This window comes from Pyrus communis, chromosome 11, assembly GCF_041283825.1.
Source record: "Pyrus communis isolate YQ-2024b chromosome 11, ASM4128382v1, whole genome shotgun sequence".
NCBI lineage: Eukaryota > Viridiplantae > Streptophyta > Magnoliopsida > Rosales > Rosaceae > Pyrus > Pyrus communis.
Genome location: NC_142575.1, coordinates 22455692 through 22469702, shown reverse-complemented (window position 1 = coordinate 22469702; position 14011 = coordinate 22455692).

Below are 14011 nucleotides of genomic sequence, written 5' to 3'. Positions count from 1 at the left end.
ATTGATTTATGAGGGGTTTCTTCTAGCATGATCTAAGATTATTCATTTACTTCAAATATTTGACTTTCCTTTTGTCAATTTACACATATAAATACATTTAAAACATGTAAATCGCACGTAGCACACCATAATTCAAAAAATGCCTTCGTGATTTTAATTAGTTTTTTTGTGTTGTTTTTCTATTTTTTATTTTTTAATTAGTACTTCACAATAGGCTATCAATAAAGTGGTTCCATTTCCCTATTTTAAAACACATTCCAAACATCTTAAGAGACATACAATGCCGGTTATAATATGATTAAATTAGTTGTCAGATGATTATTTTTTTTTTTTAACAAACAATATTCTCTACACTAAGGGGGATTCGGGGACTTAGCATCACAATGGGCTAGCAATAATGTGATTCAATTAGTTGTTTATTAAATATTATTTTCTCTATTTTTAAACTCATTCAAAATATCTTAAAAGGCGTGTAATGCTGGTTATAAAAAAGGTCTTTCGCACGAGGATAATAATGTGATTAAATTAGTTGTCAAATTATTATTTTTTTAATAAACGATATTATATACAGTAAAGGGGAGGGGTGGGCTTAGCCTCACAATAGGCTAGCAATAATGTGTTCAATCAGTTGTTTATTAAATATTATTTTCTCTATTTTTAAACACGTTCAAAACATCCTAAGAGGCGTGTAATGCCGGTTATAAAAAAAGGTCATTTGCATGCGGATAATATTGTGATTAAATTAGTTGTCAAATGATTGTTTTTTTTTTTTTTTTTTTTTTTTTTTTAACAAGCGTTATTGTGTACACTAAGGGGGAGGGGTGGGCTTAGCCTCACAATAGGCTAGCAATAATGTGATTTAATCAGTTGTTTATTAAATATTATTTTCTCTATTTTTAAACACCTTGAAAACATCCTAATAGGCATGTAATGCCGGGTATAAAAAAGGTCCTTTGCACGCGGATAATATTGTGATTAAATTAGTTTTCAAACGATTTTTTTTTTTTTTAATAAACGATATTATCTACACTAAAGGGGAGGGGATGAGCTTAGCCGCACAATAGACTAGCAATAATGTGATTCAATCAGTTGTTTATTAAATATTATTTTCTCTATTTTTAAACACGTTCAAAGCATCTTAAGAGGTGTGTAATACCGGTTATAAAAAAAAGGTCTTTTGCACGCGGATAATAATGTGATTAAATTACATTAAATTAGTTGTCAATTGTTTTTTTTTTTTAACAAACGATATTATCTACACTAAGGGGGAGATAGGTGGGCTTAGCCTCACAATGAGCTAGTAATAATGTGATTCAATCAGTTGTTTATTAAATACTATTTTCTCTACTTTTAAACACGTTCAAAGCATCTTAAGAGGAGTGTAATACCGGTTATAAAAAAGGTCTTCGCACGAGGATAATAATGTGATTAAATTAGTTGTCAAATGATTATTTTTTTTAACAAACGATATTATCTACACTAAAGAAGAGGGGTGGGTTTAGCCGCACAATAGGCTACCAATAATGCGGTTCAATCAATTGTTTATTAAATATTATTTTCTCTATTTTTAAACACGTTCAAAACATCCTAAGAGGCATGTAATGCCGGTTATAAAAAAAGGTTATTTGCACGCGGATACTAATGTGATTAAATTAGTTGTCAAATGAATTTTTTTTTTTTTTAACAAACGTTATTGTCCACACTAAGGAGGAGGGGGTGGGCTTAGCCTCACAATAGGCTAGCAACAATGTCATTCAATCAGTTGTTTATTAAATATTATTTTCTCTTTTTTTAAACACGTTCAAAACATCTTAAGAGGCGTGTAATGCCGGTTATAAAAAAAAAAATCTTTCGCACGCGGATAATAATGTGATTAAATTAATTGTCAAATGATTTTTTTCTTTTTTTGTTTTTTTAAAGATACGATATTATCTACACCAAAGGGGAGGGGGTGGGCTTAGCCTCACAATAGGCTAGGAATAATGTGATTCAATTAGTTGTTTAATAAATATTCTTTTCTCTATTTTTAAACACGTTTTAAACATCTTAAGAGGCGTGTAATGCTGGTTATAAAAAAGGTCCTTTGCACGCAGATAATATTGTGATTAAATTAGTTGTCAAATGATTTTTTTTTTTTTTTTAAAGATACGATATTATCTACACTAAAGGGGACGGGTGGGCTTAGCCTCACAATAGGCTAGGAATAATGTGATTCAATCAGTTGTTTAATAAATATTCTTTTCTCTATTTTTTAACACGTTAGAAACATCTTAAAAGGCGTGTAATGTCGGTTATTAAAAATGTCATTTGCACGCAGATAATATTGTGATTAAATTAGTTGTCAAATGATTGTTTGTTTGTTTTTTTTTTTTTAACAAACGTTATTCTCTACACTAAGGGAGAGGGGGTGGGTTTAGCCTCACAATGAGCTAGCAATAATGTTGATTCAATCAATTATTTTTAATGTAAATTCTATAGAGACCGATTTTATTATGTGAATTCAGCTGCTTTAATTGGTTTATGAGGTGTTTCTTCTAGCATGATCTAAGATTATTCCTTTACTTCAAATATTTGACTTTACTTTCGTCAATTTACACATATAAATACATTTAAAATGTGTAAGTCGTGCGTAGCACGCCATGATTCAAAAAATGCCTTCGTCCTTTTAATTATTTTTTGTGCTGGTTTTTTGTTTGTGTTGTTTTATTTTTATTTTTTATTATTTTATTATTTTTTTTAATTAGTACCTCACAATAGGCTAGCAATAATGTGATTCAATTTCTCTATTTTAAAACACATTGAAAACATCTTAAGAGAATGTCGGTTATAAAAAAAGTCTTTCGCACACGAACAATAATGTGATTAATTTAGTTGTGAAATGATTTTTTTTTTTTCACAAACGATATTATCTACACTAAGGGAAAGGGGGGGTGGGCTTAGCCTCACAATGGGCTAGTAATAATGTGATTCAATCAGTTTTTTATTGAATATTGTTTTCTCTATTTTTAAACACGTTCAAAACATCTTAAGATGTGTGTATTGCCGGTTATAAAAAAGGTCTTTCGCACACGGATAATAATGTGATTAAATTAGTTTTCAAATGATTATTTTTTTAACAAACAATATTATTTACACTAAGGGGGAGGTGTGGGCTATAACGACCCGTCCCCAAATATTTTGATTTTTATAATTTTAATACATGAATTTACAAATATGCCCTTTGAGGTAAAGCGTTGACATTTGTTGACCGCATTGTCATGTCATGTAAGACTTGTTTTGTTGGCATATCCTCATGGTACTCGTCATTACGAAGGCATAGGCGCATGCGGAATAGAATTTGGAGTTATAATGAAGAAGTTATAAACGAACAAAGTTGAGGGCATAATGATCATTTGACCATCATCTGGAAGGCTCCAGATTTTGCTGTGATGGAAAGAAAATGAGAGAAAATGAGGGGTGTAGACCAATCAAAGAGGAAGGTGGGGAGTGAACCAATGGGAGAGGAAAGAAATAAGGGAAAGGGGTAGACAATACGGGTTTCCCCTCGACCCGTTTCACTTTTTTCGACCCGACCTGACGGAAACAATTGTTTCCGATCTCTTCTCCGGAATTCAGGTGAATTACACAAAATTATCACTTGGACAATGAAATACTGCGAGTGGACCCCTTCTTAATTTATATGTTTTTATAAATATTAGCCTAGCATGTATTTCATATTTCATGATTTATGTGTGTTTTATAATATGCTTATGGATTTATTGGACTACACATATGGATTTCTATGGATTTTGAACATGATTTATATTACGGATTTGATACAAGTTTTGAGATATGTTTTTGGTACTTACCTAACGGGTTGTCATACAACACATCAACACAACACGGGTATGTAAACGTACGTATGTGGCCATAAGACACAGTTGAGGAAATTTATGTATATACCTCTTCTCCGGCGTAACCCGGAGTCGTACAGCTTCACCTTCGGGTGATGGACCATGGTTTTTCTCACTGGCGTAACCCAGTGTCATAGAGCTTCACCTTCCATGTGATAGACAGGTATTGCCTTCGAGCGAATGAGTAGTTGATGATATTGATGATATAACCTCAGCTTCACTAGCCCGGGGCTAGTGTCAGTGTGTGATGTTATGCATCCTATTCTCCGGCATAACCTAGAGTTGTATAGCTTCACCTTCAAGTGATGGACCATGGTTTCTTCACTAGCGTAACCTAGTGTCGTATAGCTTCACTTTCGAGTGATGGACAGGTACTGCCTTCGAGCAACTATGATACCCCTAGAGAGAGAGTACATATTTGATGAGATTTATGGATATGCCTTCGGGCAATGATAGCACCTTTATTGAGCATGTTTTTACTCATACTTGTTTTACGGATGATTTCATGGCATGCTAGGGTTTTTTGAAAAACCTATTATGTAGTATTATATTTGTTTTCAAAACAGGGGGTTAGTATGTTCATAAACAAAATGGTTTTTCTTATTATTATTATTATTATAAACTTTGGTGCACTCACCTTTTCTGTTTTGTGCCCCCTCAGGAGTTAAAGTCGAGGTATACAATCTCGGTGTCAGGACTCTACAACATAGGTATCCTCGAGTCTTCTCAGTATAGGTATCATTTCCTTGTTCGTATATTTTCTTAGTAATTCTTCCATATTATTCTTTGTAGTTGTATGCTTTGAACACGTTCTTGCAATGGCATATTTCGTTCTAATTGTCTATCTTTTATTTGTGTGAATGTTTAAAATGGTTTCATCACCCTCAAGTGTCAGCCAACACGTGCCTACCCTGGTATGTGGGAATATCGAGGTTGGGGCATGTCAATTTGGTATCAGAACCTGGTTTGTTCAGAGTATACTTAGGATCTTCTCCTACTCTGGTAATGTGTCAGCCTTGATATCATTTGGATGTCATGACTTCCGTTTGTTGGCGTATTTCAGCACGGTTGCACAGTCATCATTCTACGTGAATAGTCACATCATATTGAAGAATAAGAAATTTGTGTCAGGATTATGCCTCAAGTTTGACGTAATAGGTTATGAATGACTTCCAACATCGGACCGCTACTCTGTGACATGCGTTCCCTATGAATGGAGGGCAGAGTCGGATTTGCATAGAAGTGATGTGAAATAGAGAAATCTTAGTGGGATAAAGTCTAGTTGGGACCAATTGAAGATCAAAGGTGATGATGGTCCACTATGACATGTACTCATTCGGAATGGCGGGCAGAGGCATACCTGTTGGGAGATTATGCATAACATCAAAGGTTCATATAAGAGAAATTTAAGAAAGCAATAATCATAGGCAAAGCTAGTAGGTATCTATGGGGTAGACCGAATCACTTTCCTCGGGTTTGTGGATTCCACTGAAGGAATTCATGTGGATCCTCAGGAAAACTCTTCGCGATTGTCTTGCTCATAATGTCCTTGTCTACTCCCACCACGAGTTCAGTTTAATAAACATCCACAGTCAGCTTATTACCAAATTCCTCAAATGTTGACCTTGCTTAAATTATACCTTTTTTGGGAGACGTGAGTGTAGCAGAGGATATTCTTACCAAATCTAAGGTTGTGACAGTTGGAAATCGTAAATCCTTTTGAGTGTCCTAAATTACGAAATATCATTAGTCTTGTTGATTTCTATCGACAGTTGCCAACAATTCTTTGACCATAGTCCTATTTCCATTTTCCTTGCTAGGAACAAGTCAGTTTTGTTTGAGATGTTGTCTCACCCTACTACCACCTCCTTGCTGCACAGTACCATCATTGTGCAAAAAAATTGAATCCGGCAAGTTCTCGCCATTCACGACGAAGGTAAATTGAATCCGGCAAGTTCTCGCCATTCACGTCGAAGGTAAGGTCCGAAAACCCTTTAGATCTTTGTAGATCGTGCCTAGGACTAAGATTGGGATGTTTTTGAGACGTTTTAATGTTGTTTGGATGCAGAAATACCCGGAGAATATTAAACCCAGTTTTTTGGCGGAGATCCGGCTGCTTTTGAGCTGTTTTTCAACCAACTCCGGCCATGGCCAAGGAAACCAAAGGTATATTCCGATTCCTTGTCCTCTGAGCTTCGATTTGATATATTGGAAGGCTATGTTTAGTAAAGGTTTAGGGTAGTCGAAGCTGGTACTATCTCGGCGGTTGCAATGGCAACCAGCCGAAGAAACAGAAGAGAAGAAAAAAAAGAAAAAGAAAAAGAGGCCCAAAACTTAAACCTAGAACTGGCCCAACCCACGACCCTCCAACCTGGTCTGGCTCCAGCCCAGCCTAATTCCAAATAGATTCTGGAATATTCCAAAATACTCCTTGTGTGACTTTTTCGAAAGACGTCCCGAGTCCGTTTTTGACATCATTTTAGGGTTGACCGCTGACTTTTTACAAAATTTCCCGGGGACCCTCCTTAGCATATTTTGACGCCTTGATTCCAAATCCGCACTCCATTTTCCAAAATTTAATTGTCTTAGTGGAGTTTTACTAATGGGTCCCAATATTATGCTTAGGTGCGATTACTATTGGAGACTTCGGCTTCTCCCGTCTGAACGACTACGACTTCGTAAGTATCTGTGAGCGGGTATATGTTTAGTTTCCATATATACTTCTGAAAATGAATTTTTATGTGATTGCCATAATTGAATTAACATTTATAGAAAATGACGTAACGATGAGAATTAGGAAATCATTATAAACCTTAAGGGATGCCTTAGCTAAACTTACGGCTATGAATAATGTTATGTTGACTAGAATTATCAAATCACTATGGCATGATTATATTTGTGTTATTTGCTCACCATTTGCTGCACCGGTGTTAGTACTCACCCAAGCCAGGGCCAATCTTTCATGTGTAAGTGCACCTCACGTCGTACACTCATTTTGGATCCATTGTAGGTGCCAATCCTGTCCTAGACTGCTATAGGAAATTAGGACTCGTATGTGCTGCACATAGGGCCAGTCTTCACATGATTGTAGTACTAGAGCATATATCATTGTTACAACCAATCTTGTTCGTGTCAAAATACCTCTGCATGAACTCGTGTGTAAGCATGTGTTGATAAGCACTTGATATTAGATGTTTGCTTATGCAAGATTATGTTGATTACGAAGTCATGTGTTTACTTACGAAATATTGAGCCGTATTGAATTCTTGAGATATTACAGGCTACAGTAAGTATTTTCACACTATACGTAGTATGTATATTTTGGAGACTGTACTTGTTTTACGGCGAGGGGTTATAATGTTTTAAAAAAGATTTTTATAAAACTTTATTTTTAGGCCCACTCACCCTTGTTTTTCCCCCCTCCAGGTTTTAATGGCTGAGCTATCGTGTCGACGAGGATTTCTGGCAGACTGTTGTAATGGAAATACAACCGATGGTATAATTCCTCTATTACCCTTAGTGTACTTTACTTATACTCTAACATCACGTGTGAAATGAGTTCATTCCCGCTCACCAGCACACTCTTATATTTAGGTTCTTTTAGGTTTAAATTAAGGGAACTTTAACGAAAAACTCTCGGTACTGTTCACTATAATGAAAAACCACATTTTTACACTAAAAAGTCAATCCTGGTACTATTCACTTTACCCTTTATTTTGTCATTATCGTTAAAACTCAAAGTTTTCAAGCTCTTTTCATTAGTTTTCCTTTAAATGAATACACATTTTCTACATCACTACACTTTATGGCTTCGTCACCTTCCAGGTGTCGACTAGCACAACTCAATTCGAAGTCCAAGTAGACATTTTGGGTTGGGGTGTGTCAAATTAAATATTGATTTAATTATGAATATTAAAATAAAATTTTAAAGGCTTTGCCAGACGAACAGTTTCATCAAGGAAACATATATTGCACTTTTTAAAAATAAAAAAAAAAGTTGGCCGTCGAATGTTTCGTCGGGCTAAATATTATTGAGTATCAAACATAAACGTGATGAAACTATGCCATTGAGCAAGAGAAAATCGTTGGGTAAAGTTGGTCAACACTCCTTTACATGACAACTTTGTTTCATTGTGTCAACCGAGTTCGCCCGACAAATGTCTATTTTTCATAGTGTAAAACTTTGAGCCACTTAATACTATGGTCTAGTGATATTCCTCTTCACTTGTAAGTGAGAAGAGGTCTTAGGCTTGCTTCTTGCCAAATGCGAATTTAAATCACATTATTATTAGCTCATTGTGAGGCTAAGCTTATCCGCCTCCCTTTAGTATAATTAATATTGTTTGTTAAAAATAATAATAATAAAAAAAAAATAAAAACAACTTTGAGACACGACTTTTTCGCGACCAACTTTTCCGGACAGATATTTGTCACCTAAAATTCTAAGCTACGAAACCCTCTTTTGACGTGACAAAATTTTCATGTTCATCTATTTAGTTCACACTGTTTAATAATTGACATGATCAAATATTGCTTTTGAAATTAGTTTACTAAAACTGTATTATTACAAACTAATTTAATTTTTACTTTTAATATTTTAAAAATTGAAAGTAGTTACCTAATAAGTTTTTAGTTTCTAAAACAAGTGAAAACTAAAGGTTTGGAGTTTTAGTCTGAGTCGGTGTTAGGAATGATTATTGGTAGGACATAGGCATAGGTTAGATGCACCTTATTTAAATACCTCATTAAATACCACAACCGCCTAAATGAAGGCTCCAACATCTTAAAAATTAAAGAATGACAATGCCCATATGTTTAATGCTGGAGCTCAGCAATCGACACCTGTGGGTCGCACAAGATGGGGCTCGCAAGCCACTTTGTGCCTAGCTCTTGGGTTAGATGAAGCAAGGTTCTTTGGTTGCATTTTTTTTAAAACTAAATATTCATAGGGTACAAATTCTGTAGTAACGAGCGGGTACAAATTCTAGTTAGTTTACAAAATATTAACTGTATTATTACAAACTAATTTAATTATTATTTTTAATATTTTAAAAACTAAAAGTCGTTACCTAATAAGTTTTTAGTTTTCAAAACAAGTGAAAACTAAACGTTTGGAGTTCGGAGTTCGGAGTCTGAGTTGGTGTTGGGATTGATTATTGGTGGGATGCACCTTATATAAAAACCTCATTAAATACTATAACTATCTAAAATGAAGGCTCCAACATCTTAAAAATTAAAGAATGACAATGCCCATACGTTTAATGCTGGAGCTCAAGAATCGACACTTGTGGGTAGACTTGGCAATTTTTTACATGGTTTGTTAACATGACACGTAAACGACACAAAAATAACAGATTTCTGATTAACACGATAACTAATCGGGTCATTATCAGGTCACACGATAATAACCTGTTAATAACGGGATCCTTAACGGGTTTACACGAGAGTGGCACGTGGGTACATGTTTCAACACGATAAGAAAAAGTTATTTTGATGATTTGCTCTTCTGTATTTGCGTGGGTTGCCTCCCAAGAAGCGCTTGCTTTAACGTCTCCCAGCCGGACGATACTTCCTCTTAAGCTTCATTGGAGCCCACGGTATGGAGGGGTATCTCCTCCACTACATGCTCCTCAAAGTGGTCATAGTATGGCTTCAACCGATGTCCATTGACTTTGAATTCGTTTTTGGTCTTTAAACATTGAATTTGAACTGCACTATAAGGAAAGACATTAGTAATAACAAAAGGACCAATCCACTTAGAAAGTAACTTACCTAGAAACAATCGAAGACGAGAATTGAAGAGTAACACTTTCTGCCCAATTGAGAATATCTTGCTATGAATCATCTTGTCATGGAATACCTTTGTTTTCTCCTTGTAAATTCGAGCATTCTCATAAGGTTCATTCCTTATTTCCTCAAGCTCATTCAATTGAAGCTTCCTATGGATTCCAGCGGCATCAATGTCCATATTGAAAGTTTTGACGGCCCAATGTGCTTTGTGCTCCAATTCAATGGGAAGATGACATGGTTTCCTATAGATGAGCCGAAATGGGGACATCCCAATTGGTGTTTTGTAGGCCATACGATATGCCCACAATGCATCATTCAAACGCAAGCTCCAATCCTTTCGATTTGGCCCAACGGTCTTCTCCAAAATCTGTTTGACTTCTCGATTAGAAACTTCGGCTTGCCCCCTTGTTTGAGGATGATAAGGTGTTGCCACCTTATGTGTGACATTATACTTCTTGAGCAACGCCTCAATGGTTCGATTGCAAAAAATGGGAGCCCCCATCACTTATAAGAACCCTTGGCATTCCAAATCTTGCAAATATGTTAGTTTTCACAAAATCTGCAACCACTTTGGAATCATTAGTATCGGCGCCTTTTGTTTCCACCCATTTCGAAACATAATCAACCACAAGTAAAATATAAACAAAACAATGGGATGAAAGAAAAGGACCCATAAAATCAATACCCCAAACATAAAAAATTTCAACCACAAAGATGGGGGCTTGCGACATTTGGTCTTTTGAACCAATGTTTCTGGTTATTTGACAACAATCACATGTTATGCAAAAAGTTCGAGCATCCTTAAAGATAGTAGGCCAATAAAAACCACATTCAAGTACTTTACGTGCAGTCCTTTGAGTGCCAAAGTGACCTCCACATGCATATTTGTGACAAAAAGTTAAAATTGAATTAAACTCCGATTCACGCACACACTTACGAATGATTTGATCAGCGCAATATTTCCACAAATAAGGATCATCCCATACATAAAACCGAGCCTCCTTTTTAAGTTTATCACATTGGTGCTTATTTAGGTTGCTTGGAACTTGTTTAGACACCAAATAATTCACTAAATCGGCATACCATGGCTCACTTACCTCAATGGATAGCAATTGCTCATCTGGGAATGTCTCTGGGATAGGCACGACATCTTCTTCATGCACCATACGACTCAAGTGGTCAGCCACCACGTTTTCATTTCCTTTCTTGTCCCGAATTTCGATATCGAACTCTTGAAGAAGAAGCATCCAACGAATAAGCCTTGGTTTAGCCTCCTTCTTGGTGAGTAAGTACTTCAACGCTGCATGATCAGTGTAAATTATAACTTTAGTGCCAAGTAAATAAGAACGAAACTTATCTAAAGCAAAAACAACAGCTAGAAGTTCTTTTTCCGTTGTGGAGTAGTTCAATTGGGTATCATTCAAGGTCTGGGATGCATAATAGATGACATGTGGCTGCTTGTTCTTCCTTTGGCCTAAAATAGCTCTTAATGCATAATCTGAGGCATCGCACATAAGCTCAAAAGGAAGGCTCCAATCTGGTGGAACAATGATGGGGGCCAAAATGAGCATCTCTTTGAGGTGTTTGAACGCTTTCTCACATTCCCCATTGAACTTGAATGGGATAGCTTTTTGGAGAAGTCGGCAAAGGGGGTTGGAAATCTTTGAAAAGTCTTTGATGAATCATCTATAGAATCATGTATGTCCAAGAAAAGAACAAACCTCTCTAACCGAAGTAGGAGAGGGTAAGTAGCGTACAAGATCTATTTTTGATTTATCAACCTCAATACCCTTGGCTGAAATTATATGCCCTAGAACTATGCCTTGTTTTACCATGAAATGACATTTTTCCCAATTTAAAACAAGGTTAGTTTCAATGCATCGTTTTAAGATTAAAGTGACATTATGTAAACAATCATCAAACGAATCACCAAATACACTAAAATCATCCATGAAAACTTCAATAATCTTCTCCACAAAATCTGAAAATATACTTACCATGCATCTTTGAAGGTGGCAGGTGCATTGCATAAACCGAATGACATACGACGATAAGCAAAAGTACCAAAGGGACACGTGAAAGTGGTATTTTCTTGGTCATCCGGAGCTATGACAATTTGATTATATCCCGAATAACCATCAAGAAAACAATAAAAAGAATGACCGGCTAACCTTTCAAGCATTTGATCAATGAACGACAAAGGGAAGTGATCTTTCCTAGTGGTGGCGTTGAGCTTCCTATAATTAATGCAAACTCTCCAACCTGTCTGGATACGTGTTGGCACAAGATCATTCTCGGCATTCTTTACCACCGTCACTCCAGATTTCTTTGGCACAACTTGAATTGGTGAAACCCAATGGCTATTCGAGATAGGATAAATCATTCCACAATCAAGTAATTTGATAATCTCTTTCTTCACAACTTCCAACATTGGAGCGTTGAGTCGACGTTGAGCCTCTGGAGTTGGTTTAACCCCCTTCCTCTAGAAGTATGCGATGCATGCATGTTGTAGGGCTAATTCCTTTAATGTCAACCAAGGTCCATCCTATGTCTGTTTTGTGCTCTTTCAACACTCGAACCAATTTCTCCTCCTCTATTGCTGTGAGTGATGAAGAAACAATGACGGGCAACGTTTCTTTGTCTCCCAAATGAACATACTTCAAATGACTAGGCAATGGTTTAAGTTCAAGAATGGGTGCCTGAATCACTGAAGGTAACAACTTTTTAGTGGAAACGGGAATTGAAATTGGGATTGGGGGCTTACCTTGATATTGTGGTGATGACTCAAGTGCAGCCACCATCTTGCTAACTTCATCATTATGCACGGCCAGATTGGGTTTTAAGCCTAATCCCTCGGCAATTGTTGTTTCAAGGGGATCTTTGTCCAACGAATTAAGATAGTCCTGCGCCAATGAATCAATTATATCAATAGAAAAACAAGAATGATCATCTTTAGGATATTTAATTAGTTTCAAAAAGATTGAAATCAATAACTTCTCCATCAAATTCCATCGTTAAAGTCCATTTGAACACATCGATCTTGGTGCAGGCTGTTTTCATGAAAGGTCTCCCAAGTAGGATCGATAATGGTGTAGAATGGGTTGAATCTTCCATGTCAAGCACGTAAAAGTTCGCTGGAAAGATCAAATTGTTAACCTACACCAAAACATCTTCCAAAACTCCTTTTGGATAGACATTAGAACGATCGGCCAATTGGATAATCACACCATCGTTTTTAAGCTCTCCTAAGTTCATAGATGCATAAATTGAGTAAGGCATGACATTAATTGAAGCTCCTAAGTCTAGCATAGCATGTTCAAACTTAGTATTGCCAATAACACAAGGAATTGTAAAACTACCCAGATTTTTGCATTTAGGTGGTAGTTTTCTTTGTAACACCGCAGAAACATTCTTACTTATATGGACCACCTCCTTGTTCGAAATCTTCTTCCTTGTTGTGCAAAGCTCTTTCAAGAATTTAGCATACTTAGGAACTTGCTTGATTGCATCAAAGAGCGGGATATTGACTTAAACTTTCCTAAAGTTTTCCAGAATGTCTTTCTCATTCTTTTTTTTCTTTGATTGCTTAACCCTGCTAGGAAAGGGCACATTTAGTGGAATAGAACTAAAAGAATTCGAATTTGGACTTACCTTGGTAGTTTGGGACTATTTTGGTGCACTAGGGAGCTGCAGCAAGGTTTCCTCTACCCTTGTCGTGAACTTGTCCACTCCTTCTTCTTCAAGCAGCAACTTTTCATCGACTTGCTTGGTATGGTTTGGGGTGGATTCCAACTTCCTTGCCACTTCTCAAGGTGATAGCCTTAGCGGTTTCAAAACCTCACTTTGGATTGACAATGGTTGAGGTAGGTAGTTTGCCTTCCTCTCGAAACTGTCCCATGAACTCCGCCATCTGCCCAATTTGCTTCTTCACTTCGCCCATCTCTTTGTCTTAATTTTGTAGTCCCTGCGACAAAGTAGTTAGTAATTGAAGGACATTATCATTATTCATTAGCGAACCTGAGTTGTGTTGGGCAGTTTGTGATTGAGGTTGAGATTGTGCGAATAGCCTTTGATATATCCCAGGGGGTGGTGGACGAAATCCTACTCCACTTCTGTGAGTTTGTTGAGGTTGTTGAGGCTCCCTCCACTTGAAATTTGGGTGATCTCTCCATCCCGGATTGTATGTATTTGAGTATGGATAATTCCTTTGCTGATTTTGGCCTTGATAACCTATGGCATTGGCGTTTTCCCATCCTCCATTCTCTAACAATTGAGGACATTGATCATTGAGGTGCCCTTGCATAGAGCACACGCCATACATAATTGGT